Source organism: Danio aesculapii, chromosome 13, assembly GCF_903798145.1.
Source record: "Danio aesculapii chromosome 13, fDanAes4.1, whole genome shotgun sequence".
Lineage (NCBI taxonomy): Eukaryota > Metazoa > Chordata > Actinopteri > Cypriniformes > Danionidae > Danio > Danio aesculapii.
In genome coordinates, this window is record NC_079447.1 from 39,154,084 (window position 1) to 39,176,849 (window position 22,766).

At 38.6% G+C, this 22,766-nt stretch overlaps 1 protein-coding gene and 1 pseudogene across 2 annotated transcripts in view; one reads left to right on the forward strand and one right to left on the reverse strand.

The window, feature by feature from the left end:
• marchf8 (membrane-associated ring finger (C3HC4) 8) overlaps positions 1-22,766 on the reverse strand; it is a 223,674-nt gene that overhangs the window by 121,435 nt on the left and 79,473 nt on the right. The window lies entirely within an intron of this gene.
• Positions 6,819-7,283, forward strand: LOC130239591 (40S ribosomal protein S25-like; annotated as a pseudogene).

The window sequence follows — 22,766 nt, forward strand, 5'->3', positions numbered from 1 at the left end:
AATGAATTAAATTAGTATCCCAGCACTGGGAGTTGCAAACAAAGTTGCGCAAAAAAATTAAATATACAGCCCCTCCACCCCTGAACTGTCATTTGTCGCTGTGCTGGGTTGATGTGGTCCCTGCTGTCCTTTAGAGGACTGACTGCATTGGCTGTAAATGCGGTTAGTGCTTGATTTAAAAAAATGATAAAACTAAATCGCTAAATGAAATTTTATGACATTTGATGACTTTGCTTTATTTTAACTAGCTTTATGAACGCTTAATAAAAACTAATCTGAATCTAAATGCAAATGTATGATTTAACTTTTATTTTATTAGCTGTATTAGTGCAAAAAAGAATAAACTATAAAAATTAAATGTAATTATATGGCTCGTATTTAATTTTATTGTTATTTATTTTGATTATTAGGGCCTATTAAATAAAAGAATGCAATTTTATGACCCATGTCTTTTTTTTTTTTTATTTAGCTTTGTTAATGGTTAATAAAAAAAATAAATGCATTTAATTTTATTTTATTTTACATTAATAATCAGCGCTAAATAAAAAAAATTGCTAATGTCATAAAACTGCATTTAGTTGTTTGTGTTAAACATAAATTAAGTGAATTAAATGAAATCAAATTAAATTATTTTTTAATTATTTTAAATAAAGAAAAACTAAATACAATTTAGTGCCCCAGCACTGGAAGTTGCTTTTTAGCACTGTACCTGTGCATTTTCATATACATTAAACAAAACGCTTATATAACTAATATAACTTAATGAAACTAATTCTCACAATTTACAAGCTGAACTTGCTCAAATAGCAGCATTCAGCAGTTTGTGAAGGATACTTGAACATATGCAACCTGCAGCTGGCTCTGGGCAGTTTTAAATAAATTACAAGACAAACTTATTATTTTTAACATTTCTTATTTCACTCTTTTAAAAAGATTTGAGAGAGGCTCCTCCAGCTGACCGTTAAACATTATTCATGTGAGGGGTTTCTAATTCCCACCCCCAGCCTTGAAACACGACCCCTCCCCCTATGAACTGTCATTTGTCCATGCGCTCAATTATTGTGCAGCCTGTCGTCCTTCAGTAGGTTCAATAAATTGACTACCATGGATTAAAAAAAAAGTCAGGAAGCTCAGATGCTCACCCACTGCTATTATTATCATTTATCCAAAAACACTGATTCTCAAGACTCGCTTACATCAAAGCACTAAAGTAAGCACAAAGCACTAAAACAAAATGTCAAGCAGGTCCGTAGCCAGCCAGGTGAAAGCAGTGCTTCTTTTTTCTTAAAAAGTGAACCTTTTTACAGTTATTCGCCTAATTTTTATTTAATTAGGAAGTTTGCATTTTAGTGACATTTTAAGTAAATTTTTTTGCTGGATTACTGATGGTCATCTAAACCGCACATTTAGATGTACTAAAAACATGTCCTAAAGATTTAGAATGAAGAAATATGAGAACAATACCTATTTTTTTATATACTAATTTATTACATCAGATATCATTAGAAAAAAAAATAGGCATCTGTTAAAGTTTGAAATTAAAAGCTAGCATTTTGTCATTTAAATATCAATAATTTAAATAACAAACTGGCCAGCACTTTCAAATCTCCTCAGTCACACTGAAGCGACAGCCAACAGAGGATTACGCTTGGTGTTAAAGCCTTTTTCGATGGGTTATTTTCCCAATTTATTATGGCATAGCAGTCAAAATGGCACAAACGAGCTCATGTATAGGACAAATTCTGGACCTTTGTCTGGGGCGGATCTTTCAAACCACCCAACCCCCCCGGCCTATGGGCCAGTCAAGAAGGTTGGAGTCAGTCTCTTCAGGCAGTGCAAATTGCAGAATTGAAAGTGTAAGTGAAATGATATTGCTAAAACAAAGGACATTTAGGATTTATATCAGTTAAATAATCCACCAGACTACAAAAGAAAAAAGGTTTCTGACATTAGGTATTCATTTCAGCATAATGAAGTGTATGTATTGGTGCTGGGCGATGATTAATTGCTATGAAACGCATCCAAAATAAAAGTTTGTTTTGACAATATATGTGTGTATGTTATATATATATATTAGAGGTGTGATCACGGGTAGAACATGCAAACTCCACACAGAAATGCCAACTCACCCAGCAGAGGCTCGAACCATCAACTTTCTTGTTGAGAGGCAATCGTGCTACCCACTGCGCCACTGTGACGCCCTATATAATTTCTATTGTTAATTAATATAAATTAAAAGCATTAAGAACTAATACAATAATAACATGCAGCATGTTCTGGGCAAAACTAAATAAATACCAAAACAAAATGACATTTTATAGTCTAAACTGTGTCATATGTCTTTTTATTTAAATTGATAAACTCATGAGCCGCTTGAAACTGTCATAATGTGAAAAATCTTTGAGGAAGTAGAAGACTAAAATAAGGAAACTGTGGCCACAGCTGCTCTGATCTATTCATGTCAAAGCACTTTCCAGTAAAGCAGTTCAAAAATACTAAAAGGTCCCCCGAAGTGCCTTGAATTGTGCAGCTTTGTTCGATGTGTGACACAGTTTCAACTGCAGCATGAAGACAGGGTGAGGCATGTATAGACTAGCTCCTCCTTTTTGTAGTATATCACAGCTGAGCTAAAGCACACCATGACTATTTGCAGCTATAGTCAATAATAGCAATGCTGAGTCTGCATAACCCTTTTTAGCTTTAAAAAACAGCACTCAGGGTCCTGTGTATATGTACAGGTACTGTATGTGCAAGTAATTTTGTTTTCAACTGTACATATATGACTAGTTTATAATTGCACATACCTGTGTGTGTATATATACATAGGACCAATTTGAATTACACAGAGTGTTGTATTGTAAAGAGCCCCTATTTTACAGTATAAAAAGTCATAGTTAAGGGTCACCAGCAACAGGCTGATATGCATGCAAGGTCAAAAAACACTTTCATTGTCTTAATAATATGCATTTATTTATTTTATATCTAAATATCCCAACGACTCCGTTATGATTTGTTTAGCGATTTGTTTGTTCCAAACCTTTCCTTTGCATGAGGCTAATCTACTGTGATTGGTCCAATGACCCAGTCTGTTGTGATTGGTCGACTGGGTTCAGCATGTGACAGAGAGTAACAGCCAACACGGCTGTAAAGTAGCAGACAGTATGTGAGAGCCCAATGCAGGAATGCAATAAAGCAATGCAGTTAAACACCAGCATATTGCTCTACTCTTAACCCTAACCCCAAGTAATAACAATGACACACATTCAGTATTAATTCACACAGTGGCAAAAGTTGAACTATTTTGAAAACTGACCGCACCGTGTGTGTGAGGAACAGCTGATGGTGGCCATAGCAAAGACAAACGGCAGAGGATCAAGAGTTCAGAAACGCATTTAAATCAGTGAAGAAAGGTGCGCGCATCGCGTTTTTAACATGGTTTTGGATGCGATATGTGAATAGCCCCATCAAGATTTAACCTGAGAGATACAGTACAAGCACTGATCTATAACAGATAAATGATTACAAGCCGGGCAGAGCTATTACAAGTTACAATACACAATTAAATACATATTTTGCAAACTACAGAAAACCAAAGCAACAATTTTTATTACACTTGCATGTTCGGAGGAAGAAGAAACTGGTCTATATGAACTGTAACAGTTACTGACAAAGTCCCTGTCAAAGTCTGACAGTCCCATACAAAATAGTCACTGCTGCTCCTTCCTTTAATAGTAAACGGCAGACGAATCCCATGTTACAGGGTAGGTTATTGTATCAATCATCAGAAAAAATGACAGGAACAAACACAGCACTAGGTTGGCTATACTGTGGTATTGTTGTGAAAAGGAACTTGAACCCTTTATTCCCTGCAGCCGAATCTCCATCTGTCAGTGATGGTCATCTTCATGTCATGATCAGTCTTGTGATCCCCTGCGCTTTGCTAGTGTCTTAAGGGAAAGGCACGTTCACATTTTACCGGATCCGGTATACAGATTAAAACCCAACATGATTGATTTATTTGACTATATCGTTAAAGAATCAATAGTTTTAAACACGGTGCACTTTCAGATTTAAACCTCTTACTTTCTTTTTTGATGGCTTTGGCTACAATATTCTAAACCAAGCCCATCTTGCCATTAGTTTGCTATGAGGACATGATGCGCATTCAGAAAGCCCCACTCCCTTCTGAATACTCTGTTTTAGTCGGAGGTTTATACTAAAATAAAAGTTTCAGCAACCTCTGGTTCATGCAGACTAAAATTTTTAATGTGAATTAATAACAAAAGCATTTGCTAGAGAGAATTTGATTGGTCAGAAAAGCTCAAGTGAGTTATGATGTCATGACAAGCAGTGATCCTCAACCACCGGGCCGCAGACCGGTACCTTTTCGTTGATCAATTGGTACCGGGCCACACAAGAAATCAGTTATTTTCATTTTATTTATTATCTGAGTCTGAACTATGTTTTATTTGGAAAAATCTTTTATTTTAAAAGAATTCTTTCAGTTACATCTTGGTCACGTGAGCACCAAAATTTAACCCACAAACTAGCAAAATAAGTAAAAAAACAGACATCTTTGGAAAAGGCCCAGTAAAGGACTCACAAACTTCCAAGGAATTGATTCCCAACCCATTTGTCAAAAAATCTGATGAATCCAGCATGTCTGTGCAAGAAGATCAACTGTTTGTTATTTCCAGTGGAAGCGCATGGCTTGTGCATGCATATTAGGGACCTTCTAGCCACACCCAAATGAAATTATCTTCAGAATGCAGTAAGCGCACCGCGAGTCACGTGGCAAGAACTGACCAATCACCTTCATATTTTGTATGTAAATATACACATTTCTGTAGCACAGCAGTTCTTTTTAATTTTCTCCATAAATAAAACTTGTATTGGAGTTGCAGCAATGTTGTGTCAGCTTGTCATCCTCTGAGAAAACCGTTGATGGCCACCTAGCAATCTACGTATACCCCCCACCCCCAAGTCACCGTAAAATTGTCAAGCGATCTATGGTGACAAAAAGGTTGGGGACCACTGATGAAAAGCAGTGATCTACATTATACTGGCAGATGTGAGGCTTCACTTTTTTAATGCTTGCATCTTCTTAAAGTGAATTTTATGTTAGTTCTGGATCACACTAATTAACAGATAACCCTAACATTAGCGTATTAATATTTACACCCAGCAAAAAATTTTGATTTCAGGGGAAGTGAACACATTGCTCTACTGTAGATGTAGCAAATACCTCAACAAGAGGTTGCGGGTGACGAAGGGTTGTGTTTTCACCTGAGCTAGACTATTTGAGAGCTCGTCAAGCCCTTAATCTGGATAATGAACTAAGAGCAGCCTGGACCTTTCACTTTTATTCACCTGCCTCACACGCTTAAAAACCTCTGCTCGCCGCTATTTAAGACCTTTATGGACTTTGCTCTGTCAACACTGTAAGGATTATTCATTAAAGCAGCTGAATGAAAAACATCCTGTTTTCTTTGTGTGCTGGGAGCTTAGTAAATAGTGCTTACAAACAGAACGCACGTTTCTGTAGTACAGCGATTAACATTTGAACAGCGACTGAGAGTACACTGTCAATAAATTTTGTGGTTTAATAAAAAATTACATTCAGATGAATCACAGTTAAATATAGTAATGATAAAAAATATAGCTGCAAGCAGCAATTATCGGGGTTCAAGCACGCAAAAAAAAAATTTGCCGTCTGTTCAAACTACTTATTTAATATGAATCAACATAATTCTTAAGTTTTTTTGAGGGGGAAAACTCAATTATTTCATGTTTGATCCACTTAAAGTTAACTTAATCAATTTGTGTTGGGAAAACATAAAGCAATTGTGTGGAACCTGCATTTTTTGAGTGGTTTAATGTTTTCAGGAATGCTTCCACACTAGCTAGTTTTAAGAAGATGTTAAAATCTCACCATATTGAGACTGCATTCTTAGATTCTTGATTTATTATTTCTGTGTGTTGAATCCTTGTATTTTATTGCATGTTTTTGCATTGAAAAAAGTATTATAATTACTTTGTAAAAATGTAATATATATCCTTTAGTAAATCTGTAACTAGTAAAAAATGTTATTTTAAGTACTGGTGATTTTTAATAACCACTACTTTTTATGTTATTTTCAACACACTTAAGTATGTTAAGTATTTCAGGACTATTCTCATGGAAAAATAACATGTTCCAACTTTTTAACAGTTGTAGTATGACCAATTGGTTGTTCTGCCCACTTTGGACGTTTAACCCTCATGCGGGCGGCCATTTTTTTAACAACTTTTGATATTCTGAGTTCAGAATAATTGACTAAGCAATTCCATGCAAATGTCAACCTTTCACCAAAATAGCGTAACAGTTTCTACATTTTTTGTGCAAGCAAGTATTTTTCAGTACTTTAAAAATACTCAAAAAAGTGCCAATTACACATCTGTCACATCCATAACGGAGAGACGTCACACCCATAACCAAGCTTTTTCCTTAAAAATACAAAAATGTCAAATAAAGTAAAATCAATGATTTTTTTTCTATAGTGAGCCAACTCTATCCTTTTGATGAGCATTATTTTCTTTGGGTTGTGCAGTTTAACTCACAGAATTTCTATAAAATATGCTGTATACTGTAAACTCGCTAACTTTTTTTGTTCCCTAACCATATCCATAACCATATCCATGCTTTTTTTCCCTCATTTAAAATCATTAAATGAATGTTTAATGTCCTCATTAAAAAATGTTTACAGACTAATGTTTTTCTGATCCTATAAAAATATGTTATAATATATATATATATTTTTTTATTACTCTCTCTTCCGCAGCTCGCAACGCCTCAGCATGCCGCCCAAGGATAGCAAGCAGAAGAAAGATGCGGGCAAGTCCAAAAAGACAAGGATCCAGTCAACAAATCCGGAGGCAAAGCGAAGAAGAAGAAGTGGTCAAAAGGAAAGGTGAAGGACAAGCTGAACAACCTGGTCCTCTTCGACAAAGCCACTTACGACAAACTGTACAAAGAAGTGCCGAACTACAGGCTGATCACCCCGGCTGTGGTTTCTGAGAGACTGAAGATCAGAGGCTCACTGGCCAGAGCTGCCCTGCAGGAGCTGCTGGGAAAAGGCCTGATCAAGCTGGTGTCCAAACACAGAGCTCAGGTGGTCTACACCTGAAACACCAAGGGCACAGACGAGGCGGCTCCAGAAAAGGAGGCATAAAGTGGTTCCACCTTGGCTTGAGTTATGGTCTTTTGTATAGATGAATAAAAACCATAAAAATGAAAAAAAAATAAATAAATAAATAAATGTTATAATTATTTAGCTTATATAGGCTATTAAATATATTTTATTTATCTATTTAAACTATATTAAATTAAATTACAACCTGTATTTTACCATTCATTTTGGCTTTAACAGTTTATTGATAACTAATCAAAGAACATCTAACTGAGCTTTGTGAAAAGTTTTGTAAGGTCTACAGTTAAAACTGTAATATTAGAGTCATGGCTGTGGCAAATCGCCAATACTATGTCTAAAAACAAAAAACACAATTATCCCAGGCGCAGCATTGTATTAGATCTAAGCAAAAATGAACTAAACATGTAGAAAACACCTCCACCTTCCGCAAAGAAATAGTCACTCGCGGCATTGAGTTCGACTTTAGAACTGGCCACTACTGAGAATGAAGCTCGGCTGCCCCCTACTGGTAATGTATTTCCTGAGTCAGAGAAATTAGTGGTTAGTCATGGCATTCTGTTCTCTGAGACATGCATTTCTAAAGGCCACATCTGTAACTCTGTGGTTAGTTGTTTGGTAAAATATTAAGGGATGTTTTAATATAATGTTCTATGTGAATTTATGTGTTAGGGAAGCAGACGGACAAGTTAGGTGAGTATATAATGAAAGATGTTTATTACAGCAGAGGAGCATACGAGGATAACAAAGGGGATGTAATTGTAGTAATGTTGAGATGGTATTCCTTCTTCGGAGCAGGATGGATGACAGACACTGAGGGAGACCAAATGCACACACCAGAGGGCTTGAGGGGAAGACAGACTGAAGACACTCTCGAGACAGACAGGACACCGGGAACACTGGACAGACTGGAACGAGACAGAGATCAAGTAAGTTCAAGCGATTAGAGAAATGTGATAGTGACTACCAGGAGGTACTCGCTATGAGTCCGCTTCGTGGGAACGAGACCGGACACTGACTGAAGTGAGGTGTGTGCTTATATAGTGAATGGAAGTGATTGGGTGCAGCTGTGCGTGGTTAATACTCAGGTGACGGTGATCGTTGCGTGATGCTGGTGGAAGAGCCTGGCCAATCCGTGACATTACCCCCCTCCCCAGGGCCCGCTCCTGAGGGCCTAGACCGTCGACGCCGTGGTGGTCTACCTCGTCCACGAGGTGCTGGGAACTCGGGGTGATTGGAGTGGAACTCCTCCATGAGTGCGGGATCTAATATATCGGATCTGTGGACCCAAGACCTCTCTTCTGGACCATATCCTTCCCAGTCTACGAGGTATTCCAGATGACCACCACGACGTCGGGACCGTAGAATGTCCTTGACCTTGTATATGGACCCTTCTTCTGAAATCAGTGGGAGAGGGGGTTCCTCTTCATGGCCAGGCTCTGTGGAAGGAATCAGAGGGTCGTGAAAGGGTTTGAGGAGTGACACGTGGAATGTGGGGTGAATTCTGTATTGTGGTGGTAGCTGTAACTTATAGGTGACTGGGTTGACCTGTTCCAGGATGGTGAAGGGACCAACAAATCTGGGACTAAGTTTTCGGGAGGGCAGTCGCAAGCGGATGTCTCTGGTGGAGAGCCAAACTTTCTGCCCCGGAGCATAGGCAGGTCCAGGAATCCTCTTCTTGTCTGACACCTCCTTGGCTCGGCGAACTGCCCTCTGGAGATGGTGATGAGCATCGTCCCAGACCCTCTCGCTCTCCCGGAACCAGTAATCCACTGCGGGGACGTCAGAAGGTTCGCCATCCCAGGGAAAGAGTGGAGGTTGGAAGCCCAGAATACACTGGAATGGCGTGAGTCCGGTGGTAGGTTGCCGCAGGGAATTCTGGGCGTATTCCGCCCAGCCCAGGAACTGGCTCCAGGAGTTCTGATGACCGTGACAGAAGGTCCTGAGGAACCGCCCCACTTCTTGAATTTTCCTCTCAGTCTGGCCGTTGGTCTGTGGGTGATAGCCAGACGAGAGGCTGACGGTCACACCTAGGAGTTTAAAAAAGGCTTTCCATAGTCTGGATATGAATTGGGGTCCTCGGTCCGAGACTATGTCTTCAGGTAGCCCAAAACATCGAAAGACATGGTTAAATAGGTTTTCAGCAGTTTCTAGGGCTGTGGGTAGACCCTTCAGAGGAATCAGACGACAGAATTTGGAAAATCGATCTACAATGACTAATATGCAAGTATTACCTTCAGACGATGGGAGGTCTGTCATGAAGTCAACTCCTAGGTGTGACCAGGGGCGGTTTGGGATGGGCAAGGGATGGAGTTTTCCTGCAGGTAGATGACGAGGACTCTTTGACATGGCACATTCTCTACAGCCTTGGATGTATCTCCTCACATCCCTCGCCATGTTCGGCCACCAGAAGCGTTGGGATAGCAGCGAGAGGGTGTTGTTGGCCCCGGGATGCCCTGTGCCCAGAGAGGTATGACTGGAGTGAATGAGATCTACCCGTTGATTTTCAGGGATGAATCGTCGATTGGGGGGACAGCCCGGCGGAGTTCTGGACTCTGGGGTGGCGACAACTGTTGGAGCAGACCAGGTGATGGGACAGACAGTGATCTGATCTGGGAGAATGTTGGCCGGGGTCTCACTTGTTTCCTGTTGGTCATGGATTCTGGAGAGTGCATCCGCCCGGATGTTTTTGGATCCTGGTCGATATGATATGGAGAACTGAAATCTGGAGAAGAATAAGGACCACCGGGCTTGACGAGGACAGAGTCTTTTCGCTTCTTTAAGGTATTGTAAGTTTTTATGGTCGGTAATCACCTGGAATGGGTGTTTAGCTCCCTCCAACCAGTGTCGCCACTCCTCCAGGGCGAGCTTGATGGCTAGAAGTTCACGGTTCCCGATGTCATAGTTCTTTTCCGCCGGGCTGAGCTTACGGGAGAAGTAGGCGCATGGATGGAGTAGTGAGGGATTCCCATGGAGCTGGGACAAGATGGCTCCTACTCCGGTGGTCGATGCATCCACCTCGACCACGAAAGGTAAGTCGGGATTGGGGTGAGTCAGGAGTGGAGCCTGCGTGAAGGACTTCTTGAGTCTTTGGAAGGCTGCGGCCGCTTCGGGTGACCAGGATAGTGTTTTGGGTTGATTCTTTAGGAGGTTGGTAAGTGGAGCGGTGATAAGACTGTAGTTGTTGATGAAACGGCGATAGAAATTGGCAAACCCTAGGAATCGTTGGAGTTCTTTGATGGTTTTTGGTTCAGGCCAGGAGATGACGGAAGTGACCTTCCCCTCGTCCATGCGAACCCCTTTTCGGTCAATGATGTATCCGAGGAACTGGACAGATGGTAAGTGAAATGAGCACTTCTCAGCCTTGAGGTACAGTTTATGGTTCCGTAGGGTTTGTAGGACCTCCGCAACGTGGTGGCGATGTTCGGCCTCACTCCGGGAGTAAATCAGGATATCATCAATATAGACAATGACGGAGATATGGAGGAACTCCCGGAGGACTTCGTGTATGAAGTTCTGGAATACGGAGGGGGCGTTGACCAGACCATAGGGCATGACCAGATATTCGTAGTGTCCAGTAGGGGTTACAAACGCCGTCTTCCATTCGTCCCCCTCGCGTATTCGTACCAGATTGTAGGCGCTGCGGAGGTCCAACTTAGTGAATATCCTGGCGGATCGGAGTTGTTCCAGGGCCGCAGGGACGAGAGGAAGTGGGTATCTGAATTTGATGGTTCCTTGGTTCAGGACTCGATAATCAATACATGGCCGCAGCCCTCCGTCCTTCTTGGCCACGAAGAAGAAGCTTGAGGCCGCGGGTGACGTGGACTGGCGAATATACCCCTGACTCAGAGCCTCCTGAATGTACTCCTCCATGGCCTTAGTTTCTGGAAGGGACAACGGGTAGATCCTACCTCTGGGCATAGGAGCATCAGGAAGCAGGTCAATGGCGCAGTCCCATGGCCGATGTGGAGGTAGCTGGGAAGCTCTCTTGGGGCAAAATACGTCCTCGTATGAGGAGTAGATCTTCGGGATCTGGATGGATTGTTTCTCAACTGGACTTTCGACAGACGTGACATAGACATTTATGGGTCTCTGGATCTGCAAGGGTAGGTCAGGAAAACAGCTGGAGACGCATTCTTTACCCCATCTTTTGATTTCTCCGGTGCCCCAAGAGAGGATGGGATCATGCTTCACCAGCCACGGGCGCCCTAAGATGATGTCCATTGATGCTCCCTCCAGAACCAGAAATTGAATTTCTTCTTTATGAAGTAACCCTACTCTGAGGGTGACGGGTTCACATTTACGATGGATACGTGCCTGGGAATGGATATCGGTGGTTATAGGTTGAATCTGGTAGACGTGCGTCGAGGCTTCGGTGTGGAGCTGGAGGCGGCGACAGAGGGCGTGCGAGATGAAATTTCCGGCTGACCCGGAGTCGATGAGAGCCGTGACTGAAATGGAGACAGAATGGGCAGTTAACTGAACATTGGTGGTGAGAGGGTGCATTTTTTCAACGGGAGAACTGAACACACTCACCAATGAACGTACTGGACGAATGGGACAGTCCAGCCTGACATGTCCTTCAGCACCACAGTACATACACAGACCCCGGGTCAGCCTCCTCTGTCGCTCAGTAATCGTAAGTCTACCAGATTCGACGATCATAGGTTCTGGTTCTGGAGGGACGACTGGCTCTGGCGGACGAAGGAGTGCTTGTGAGTTTGATGGGAGATCATGCTGGTAGACCTTCAGACGATCAGAACATCGAAGTGAGTGTTGGATGAATTTTTCCAACCCCATGGTATCGTCGAGGGCTGCCAGCTGTAACCTCAGGTTGGGCTCCAATCCGAGCCGGTAAGTGGTTAGGAGAGATCGCTCATTCCATCCACTAGCAGCAGCCAGAGTACGAAACCGGAGCGCATAGTCCTGGGTGGACATGGCTCCCTGCTTCAGATGATATAGTTGTTCTCCGGCTGCTACTTCTCCATCTGTACGACCAAAGACCTCCTTGAAATATGTGATAAAGTTATGAATGGAACTGGTTACCGGCCCAGCTTGCTGCCAGATGATCTCTGCCCACCTGAGAGCCGACCCAGAGAGAAGGGAGATGATGAAGGCAATTTTGGACCGATCTGTAGGGTATAAATCTGGTTGCATTGTGAATATCAGAGAACATTGTAATAGAAAGCCATTGCACTCCTCCGCCCCGCCAGAGTAGGGCGCTGGTCGAGCCATGGGACTGGATGAGTGGGTGGACGGTGAAGAAGTGCTCGGTGCTGGTGGTGCTTCGGGAAGTGGAGTAGCTGGCATTAAAACTCTCTTCAGGGAGTCCACCAACTCCTGAATGGGATCCGGAGTGCTCATGCTGTAAACTGTAAGGTCCGGTCTTCTGTTAGGGAAGCAGACGGACAAGTTAGGTGAGTATGTAATGAAAGATGTTTATTACAGCAGAGGAGCATACGAGGATAACAAAGGGGATGTAATTGTAGTAATGTTGAGATGGTATTCCTTCTTCGGAGCAGGATGGATGACAGACACTGAGGGAGACCAAATGCACACACCAGAGGGCTTGAGGGGAAGACAGACTGAAGACACTCTCGAGACAGACAGGACACCGGGAACACTGGACAGACTGGAACGAGACAGAGATCAAGTAAGTTCAAGCGATTAGAGAAATGTGATAGTGACTACCAGGAGGTACTCGCTATGAGTCCGCTTCGTGGGAACGAGACCGGACACTGACTGAAGTGAGGTGTGTGCTTATATAGTGAATGGAAGTGATTGGGTGCAGCTGTGCGTGGTTAATACTCAGGTGACGGTGATCGTTGCGTGATGCTGGTGGAAGAGCCTGGCCAATCCGTGACATTATGTTTTGAGTTTTTACTGCAAATGTCACATCCATAGCACTGGAATTGCTTATCTACTGTATCTACTATCTGACTTTGGTTTAGATTAGTAGAAAATCCTACACAAAATGATTTGACCAATTAATTCTGACAACATAAGTTTTTAGGTCATTGTAACTTATTAAACTAAGTTAATCATGTTCTAACCTAATTTTATAAGTTACGCAAGCTGTTTTAAGTCAGTTTAACATAATATAGGTTCAATGGGACATAATGTTAACTTGATTCAGCTTAAAAGTTTAAGGCAACCAGGATTTTTTTACAGTGTAGGACTAGTTCACAAAAGAAATCTAGTCTAAAAGTCTAAAGTTACTAAAATCAAAAAAGTTGAGTCTACAGTGAGCGGTTTAGGACTTACATCCGCGATTAAGTGGTTTGGGCTGCTGTATTGCCAGTATCAGGCCAACTGAAGTGAGCTTTGGTGAAGTGACAGTGGGAACTATCTTCTATTTTTGACAATTATACAACAGGGTTTTATTGCTATGTTTTGAAAAGACAAAAGTTAAACCCCAAATAGGAAGAGCGATAAATTAATGAAGCTAAAATAAAATAATAAAAATACGATAAATTTAAAGGTGTCTTTACTGAGCACAGCTACAGCTAAAACTTTTTTAATAATCATTGCTAAATTATAGAGAAAAGAAAACAATTAAAAAGGACTGAAAATAATTTAAAAAGCAAAATTAAATAAAATACAAAAAAGAAGGACGATAAAATGATTATCTAAAGCTAAATAATTAAAGTGTAATGAGACCTTTTTAAAAATGTTGCAAATATATGAACATAAAACACTGAATTAAAATGAGAAGGGCGATGAATACATTTGTGAAAATAATTACATCTAGACGAGTCCTAGTTCAGTATAAAAACACTTCATGCTTTGTTTTTCAGGTTTCATGTTGTGTTGTACAAATCTGCATATAATGTGACAACAAAGATATCAAACTGAGTAAATGAGACTTCCTGAGTTGACTGGAAAGGCATTTTCACTTGCTATAAATAAACACAAATAAAATTTCCCATTACAGTGACCACTGGAAGTATGTTGATTTTCTGGTGACAAATAAGTGAAATATTCCTTACATAAATCCAAAGCTAAAATATGAGGAACAAAATGTGCAGTTTCACAGAGCCGGTTAATCATTCACGTGACTCTGACAGTGATATATGAACTGATCTCTCTGACACAAGAAGGAAACATCAATACCTAACCATAATCCTCTTATCACAAGTTTTATTTTATTTAAATTATTTTATTTTTATTATATTTAAATACCGTTTTTAAGCACTTATGAAATGTTTTATGTCTGAATATTTTCTCATTTGCTGTGGTGTTATTTCCTAGATAACATTAGTGTTTGCATATATATTTCTAATATGTTTTATGGTATACGGCAGTTCCAGGCAGGTATTGATCAAAATACATTTCCATATCAATATGTGCAATGACTTCAGTTATTTCACAGCATAAACTGTCAAAAATCAAATCAAACAAGACAGAAGGCTCTGGATGAGATGTGGGAGAAACTAGTCTTAAACACAACAAAAGAACAAAAACCTGACAAATGTCTTGCAATGCCACATCTAAACAGTGTCTTAAGGTATGGTACCAATAGTGTAAGTGGAAAAAGTATCTACAAATTATTAGAGAATAATGCACACCTTTCTAAATGCTTAATAATTAAACAATCTGCCAAATTTTTCCTCACTGAATATATAGTGCTTTTGAGCACTAATATTTCTTATTATGAAGATTTGTTTTAATGTAAAGTTTTTTGATTACTGAAAATGTACTTAATATATATTTGTTTCTGTGAGTTACATGTTTTTGAGCATCAATATTGTTTATGCTGTGTAATGGTAAGCAGGAAATATTTGTTAAGCTGGGAAATTTCCTCTGTTGGCATGGTGGTGTTATTATTATTATTTAACTGACGTAATTAATAAATTATTATTTTTCTCATCGGCCATTTTTATAGTATTTATAACATTAAGTAATATAAAATTTGTAAAATGCTGTCAAAATGCTGTCATGTTTTAGTTAAAGCCAGGAAATTCTATAATTGATGTGGTATTATTTTCTAAATAGCATTTAAGCAAAATATTATTTTCCTTTGAGTTCAAATTAACTATCAATATAATTTTATATAAACAAAAATGTGTTAATATTTCATGTTAAGAAATATGATGATAAATATTTGAAGTTGGGAGTTTAAAAACACACTTTTGAAAGAATGAAAGAAAGAAAGAAAGAAAGAAAGAAAGAAAGAAAGAAAGAAAGAAAGAAAGAACAAACTAATAAATAAATAAGTAAGCAACTGAACTCAATTAGTGTGAAGTGACTGAAAGTGAGCTCAGCTCTCTGTCGGCACACATTAAAGAGACGGTGCTGAAGCATTGAGAAGTCCCTCAGCAGCCTGTTGAGAAATAAAGAGTGTAGAGAACAGACGAGTGCAACTATATATGAGGCTCTGAGTGAATCCTGGAGGAGACTGGGAGACACTTTGAGCTAAACGGACTGTGGAGGATATCAGATGACCCATGGGCCATGAAATTGGCATGTAATAGTCCATTCAGTTCATATTCCAAGAGAAGGGCCGGAGGTCTCCAAAACACACAGAAACCCAGAAGATGAGCTTCTGAACACCATCAACAAAACACTCACTAAAGCAAGACATCAGCAACTCCGAAATCTTGATTTTTGTCTCTCAGCTCTCAATGACGTGTATTGTTAGTGTGGAGAGAGTGTGTGTGAGAGTGTGTGTTTTTATACTGACCGCAAACTCGAAAAGGTCTGAAAGTGAATGTGAATCAAACTAGGGCTGGGTGATATTGCAAAAAAATAAATAAATCACGATATCATGTTTCATATCATTCCATATTGATAATTATTAAATATTTGTAACAATACAATTGTTAGGAATAGGAATATTAAGATTTATTTTTTTTAACCACTTTATTTTAATTTACCAACATTACGAAGGCAAAAAGAGTAGATTTAATAGTCAAAAACTAAAATATTTAAACAAAATATCTGATCTCTTTATAATAAAATAAACAAGTGTTAAAGGGACTCTTAAACTTGATAAATAAAATGTTACAAAGTGTTTGCAATGGTAAAGGTAGATCAACATCTGTAAGGAGTCCATAATAATGATACAGTAAACCTCAAACTGTAAACAAAACAAATTATAATAATCCAATCTGAGCTTACAACTAAAGAAACCAACCATCATCATTCAAATAAATATTGAACAATATAAATGTGTATATTCCATATAAAGTGTGAAGCAGATTGATTAGTTCTAACGACATGAATCGTGGTGCGCTAGCGGCATTCAGTGTTTTAAAAAGTCTAGATGTTGTTTTTAATAGGTGTACCTGGAATTGTGTGCGCATCATGTGTGCGTCGCTTGCACAACCTGTGTGTGTCGTGCAAGTTGTGAGCCTTCATTGGAAGTGACAAAAATGAACGAAAAAATAAACAAACTAACGAAAAAAATTACAGAACGAAAGAACGGCCGAAGGAAAGAACAAACGATTGATTAAATGAATGAACAGATGGAAGAAAAAAGTATGAATAAAAGAAAGAAAGAACAAATGAAAAAATTAACAACCTAACAAAAGAACAAATAAACAAGCAAACAAAAAGTAACGAAAGAAAAATAAACAAACAAAAGAACGAACAAACAAATGAACAAATGAAAGAATAAACAATAGAATCAAACAAAGAATGAAGAAACTAACGAAAAAATGACTGAACGAAAGAATGACCGAACGAACAAACGAAAGAAAGAATGAAATGATCAAAAGAAAGAACAAATGAATGATTGAATGAATGAATGAATAGATGGAAGAAAAAACAGAATGAATGAAAGAAAGAACAAATGAAAAAATTAACAAACTAACAAAAGAACAAATAAACAAGCAACCAAAAAAGAACGAAAGAAAAAATAAATAAACAAACAAAAGAACGAACAAACAAACAAATGAAAGAATGAAGAAATGAATCAAAGAAAGAATGAACAAACTAATGAAAGAACGACTGAATGAAAGAATGACTGAACGAACAAACGAAAGAAAGAATGAAATGATAGAAAGAAAGAACAAATGAACAATTGAATGAATGAACAGATGGAGGAAAAAAGACTGAATGAAAGAAAGAAAGAACGAATGAATGAAAAAATTAACAATCTAACAAAAACAAATAAACAAACAAACCAAAAAAGAATGAAATAACAAATAAACAAACAAACAAATGAACAAACAAACAAATGAACAAATGAAAGAATAAATCAATGAATGAATAAACTAATAAAAGAACAAACAAACGACCAAAAAAATCCAAATAATTAAAGAACTTACATGAATCGTGGTGAGCTTGTGGCATTCTGAAAAGTTACACGTCACGTGTGCGCCTCCATTGGAAATGACAAAATAACACCCATGTTGGCATTCCTTCCAAGGCGCACGCTCAGCAGCCACATTTTAATAAAACTATAGCGCTTCATACCAAAACTTTTTTTAATCGTTATTGACAATGGTGTTTGGTCAATAAATACCGATTCCGATTTTATCGCCCAGCCCTAAATCTATCTATAATTCTAACCTATTATAAGTAGTTTTTTTTTTTTAAGTAGAGCTTAAACAATAGAACTAGGCTCCACAGGAATCATTATGATTGTCTTTTAAATTTTGTAGTTTAATAACTTGTTAAAATTATACCCATATAAGTATAGTACCCTAACTTCTGTATATGTCGATCTACTATTGTAACTTTGTTACATTTACAAAACACAAAAGAGTTCTGAGTATTTCTACCTTAAATGACCATAAAACTCAAATTGCCTGCATGCATTTCTTTGTCCGCTTCTTTTTCCTGTGTCTTTGCATTCGCGTGCTTCTGTCAGACATGCTCCTCAGGCAGCTGCTGTACAGGCCATGTGATAAGAGTGAAACATGGACAGGCTACTTTCAGCATACATGTGATGTGCTTTAACAGAGAAAAAACATACAAAAAACATGGCAGAATGAAAGAAAAGCAGAAGGTCATTCATTGCTATTCAAAAGAACTCACTGGATCATCAGGAGCTGTAAGTTTTCATTCTTATTTAGTTTTTATATACTTTTTTGATTTTCGAATGTTCCTTCTCATTTCGCACACTATCCATCATGAATACAAAACCCAGACTTGTTATTGATACGTACCCCTGTATACATTTCTGGAGAACGCCAAATACGGCCTGAAAGGTACAGTTTTTGGCAGTTTTTGTTTTCGTGAATCCACCAGAGGCCGCTGCTTTTTCAGATCTCAAATCTCTCTCGTGAGTGCCATTCATGCCTGCTGTAAATCCACCAGAGGCCACTGTCAACTGACTGACTGACTGACTGACTGACTGATCAACCGATAACCTCACCCACTCCCTTCCCAAAACCCAACTGATAGTGTTATCAAAAGCACCAATTGACCTGATCACCTCCTTCCCTAAACAAAACTGACAGTGTTTTCATAAGCAATCCAGAAAAAGAAAAGCCCTCGTGGCCGCCTGATTTTTACCACGTTTTGAGATCTTACTACATTCTCACCCTGTTTTTGTTTTACCTGCTTTCTCGAGCCATTCTTCGCCAGACTCAAACCCTGTCGTCGCAACTCCTAACTGCGTAGACGTATGTGGCAAGCTACTGGGCAAACTGGTAACAGTGGAAAATCCGTCCACACGGAAGTAAGCGGTCAGCTGGTAGCATGAAAAGAAACATCGCCCTGTAATGTTCGTTTTAAAGATGAAATGCAGCCATGCGTAGCTCTGGCTATATAATTCATGCTCTCCAGAAATGTATACCCGGGTATGTTTTCACAATGAATGTGTTGCAACTACTATTTGAAAATAGAATGAGTATGTCCCAAATCAAATGAGTATTGTAAAGTTACTGAGTTAGTGTCATGGTCACCAGTGATCCAGCCTGAGCAGATTGCTGGTATATACACTGATCGCTAACGGACTACAAATCCGCCATTTCATGGACTACAAGATCCAGTCATGCACCACACACACACAAGCACGCACGCACGCACGCACACACACACACACACACACACACACACACACACACACCAGTTCCTAATCTTGAATAATTGCATACTATCAAAAACTGATTACTTGGACTATTTAGGCATCACACACACACACACTAGTTGCTGAATCTTGTTCACTGCACATAACGCGTTTCCTTTGTCTTTCTTTGCCGTGTTTGGATCCTCGCCTTCTTTGTCTGTTTATTCCTGTCTGCCTTCTGACCATCTGCCTGCTTATTTGACTATGACTCTGGATTGCCTGTGCACATCTATTTACTCCTGGTTTGAGCATTGCTTTCCTGATCATTCTCTGTTTAATAAACTTGCATTTGGATCCACAGGTCCGTTTTCAGTGTCACATCTCGTTACATTTTTTCTGGTAGAAATTTGAAGGGCAGATCTATGCTTACTCGTATAATGACCACAGTTCATTGCATGTTGAATGTGAATTCGATTAAATTAAAACCACAGGTAAAAAGTGTTAATAAACTACAAACATGGCGGTTGCGTGAGACCAGTGGCTAAGTGGAGAGGCTTTGGTACAAATATTTGGGTATTTGGACCTTCTGGAGTATATTTATTTCACATTTTCCACTTTATATATCATCTGCAACAACAACGTGAACTTTTATAAAGACCATTAACTTCTGAGTGTATAATTATGCAAACGCCTGAGGAGATTTCTCTGCATGAAAGACCTGCGAATGGCAGATTAAACGGCTAGAAAATGGTAGGAAATTAAATAAAAAAGAAAAGTGGTTGATGTGACAAGATGATTGACAGGGCACGTAACTAAGCAACATAATAGTCTGTTAATGAGAAAGTAGTGTGCCCCAAAGCTTGAATACACTTCTGTTACATACTCAAAAGTATTGGAACGCAGCCATAGTGTCAGTAGTAGTCACTGACCTGCATTTAATACATCACCACACACAATTTTAACTGAAATGTTATACTGAAGAAAAAAATCACCTACATTTTGGATGCTCTAAGGGTGAGTAAATTAACAGCAAATGCTTATTTTGGTAAACTATTCGTTTAAGCGACCCCTTTTTGGAAACACAAGCTCAGGTTTTAGGATGTTATTGTTTTGCAGACCAGAACAGAGCAGAAGCGCATCAGAAGCAGGTCACCCACTCAAACCCCAGTGACAATGCCTGCTTTACTGAGAGCTGTGGAGATCTGGATCAATTCCAGTCATTAATATCCCATCAGTCAGTGCTCATCAAAAACAACAACATTAAAAAGACTGGCTAGTTCAGCCAATATAAAATATTACTAGTATAATTTTTCTATTATCACTACTAAAAAACAATTAACTCTTAATTAACTTAATAAAATATTAAAGTTATTTATTATTTTCTTCTTATTCTTCTTCTTCTTCTTCTTCTTCTTCTTCTTATTATTATTATTTTTATTATTATATCAGAATTACAATAAAGTAAAATTATTTGGTCCCACTTTATATTAATTGGCCTTAACTACTAATGCATATACTTGCATCAAAAATAAATACAATGTATAACACTTAACGTGTTCATAATGTATTGCAGAACACTTCTGCTAGTCTTGAGGTGGGATACAAGTAGGGTTAGGGACAGGTTTGGTGGCATGGGCAACATAGGCTCATTCTGAAAACGTAGCCCTATGTACATTTCTGGAGATTGTAAATTATGTAGCCAGAAGTACATATGGCTGCATTTTGTCCTTAAATGAACACTTATGGGGCGGCATGACACTGTTTCTTTTTACACTTACCAGCTCATCGCTTACCTCCATATGGATGGCTTTCCCGCTTTTACCAGTTTGTCCAGTTAGCTTGCCATGTACGTCGGTGGACTTGAGATGCAGAGAGGAGTTGACCACGTTGACGAGATTTGAGTCTAGCGAAGAACGTTCCAGACAGCGGATTATACAAAAACAGAGGCCAAAATATAAAATAAACAAGTAAATAACAGGGTGATAATGTGGTAAAATCTGAAAATGTGGCAAAAATCAGACGAGGGCTTTACTTTTTCTGGATTGCTTTTTAAAACTGTCGGTTGGGTTTAGGGAAGGGGGTGGGCGGGTCATTTGCTGCTTTTGAAAACACTATTGGTTGCGTTAAGGAAAGAAGGAGGGTGGGTCAGTCAATCAGTCAGTCGAAATCAGCTTATGTGGTTTATGCGAGAACAGCAGGCGTGAATGGCCCTTGCGAGAAAAATTTGAGATTTTAAAAAGCATACAAACTGGCTTCTGGTGGTTTTGTGAAAACAAAAAACAAAAACTGCAAAAAAAACATACCTCATGCGACATATTTGTCACTCACCAGAAATGTATATAGCAGTACGCTTTTAGAATGAGCCTGGATTGGGTATGGGTAGGTTTAAGGGTGGGTTAAGGTGTAAGGGATGGTTACCTTTTAATTAAACAGTGTAATTAAAGTAAATTAAAGATGCCATACATGCATGAATTTAACCAATCCTAAGTACAATGTAAAAACATGTATGAACATGTATGAAATGATTTCAGTGCAAGTACACTAGTCAGGCCACAATATAAAGCAGGATCAATTCATGTATTTTAAAGGTCCTTTATTTTATTCTGGAAGTCTCCAATTGACCTAATCTTCCATGCTGAAGTGTGCTCATTTTTGCGATTGAACTTCCGATTCAGTTGCCTATGGGAGAAATGACTAGGAATAATAAACGGCAGAAAACGATCAAACTACTTGCTCTATAAACACGTGTTCATGACTACACATAAAAAGTTAAATAGTACAATAAGAAAACATTAGTTTGCAACATCAAGCATCATAGCGAGCTGTTTTTAACCAGTAAATATCAATGAACGTGAATAGCACCGGAAGTCTCAAGTCACTCATACGTCAAGAATAAGGTCAATAGATTATGTTTACATGCGTCCAAGGTCAATAAACACTTTCATTTTTCTTAAAGAGTACATTAAATATATGCATTTCACATCAAATATATGAAAGTTAACACTCTAAAGGCATTTTAAGAATAAAATTATAATGCAATACAAAAAATACGAAACAGTTTTATTTAATGGTCTTACAGCACATTAGATCTAACATGAAGACTTATTTCTTTCCAAAAATGTTAGATTTTCTACAGAATTTTAAAGTGAAACAGTTGTTTTGGGAAGTGAGTATTTATCTAATGGCATTAAATGGAAGAGAAATGATTCACATCAACGGGGTATAAAAGTGAACTTCCTTCATGTTTATTTTCTTTTATATGCCACATTGATATGAGCACTGACATTTACAGCAGCGTTTGCTTATTATATTCCTTTTGCCATTTCAAACCGTTATCATAAAAAAAGCTGAACATATAATAAAGATTTTACAAAGCTTATTCACAGCAGGAGCTGTAAGCAATAATATAAATGACTGACACTAACATGAACAATACGATATGGTCATACTGCTGATCAAACAGTAGTTTGTGTCAGTATTTATTACAAGAATATGCTGGAATTCAAAGAAGTGGCCACAGATGTTTATGTCAAAATTTTGAGCTTAACATCTAAATGCTTAGAATGCCAAGATAATCATACAATTAAATAAAATGTAAATAAAATAAGGCCAACAGTGTG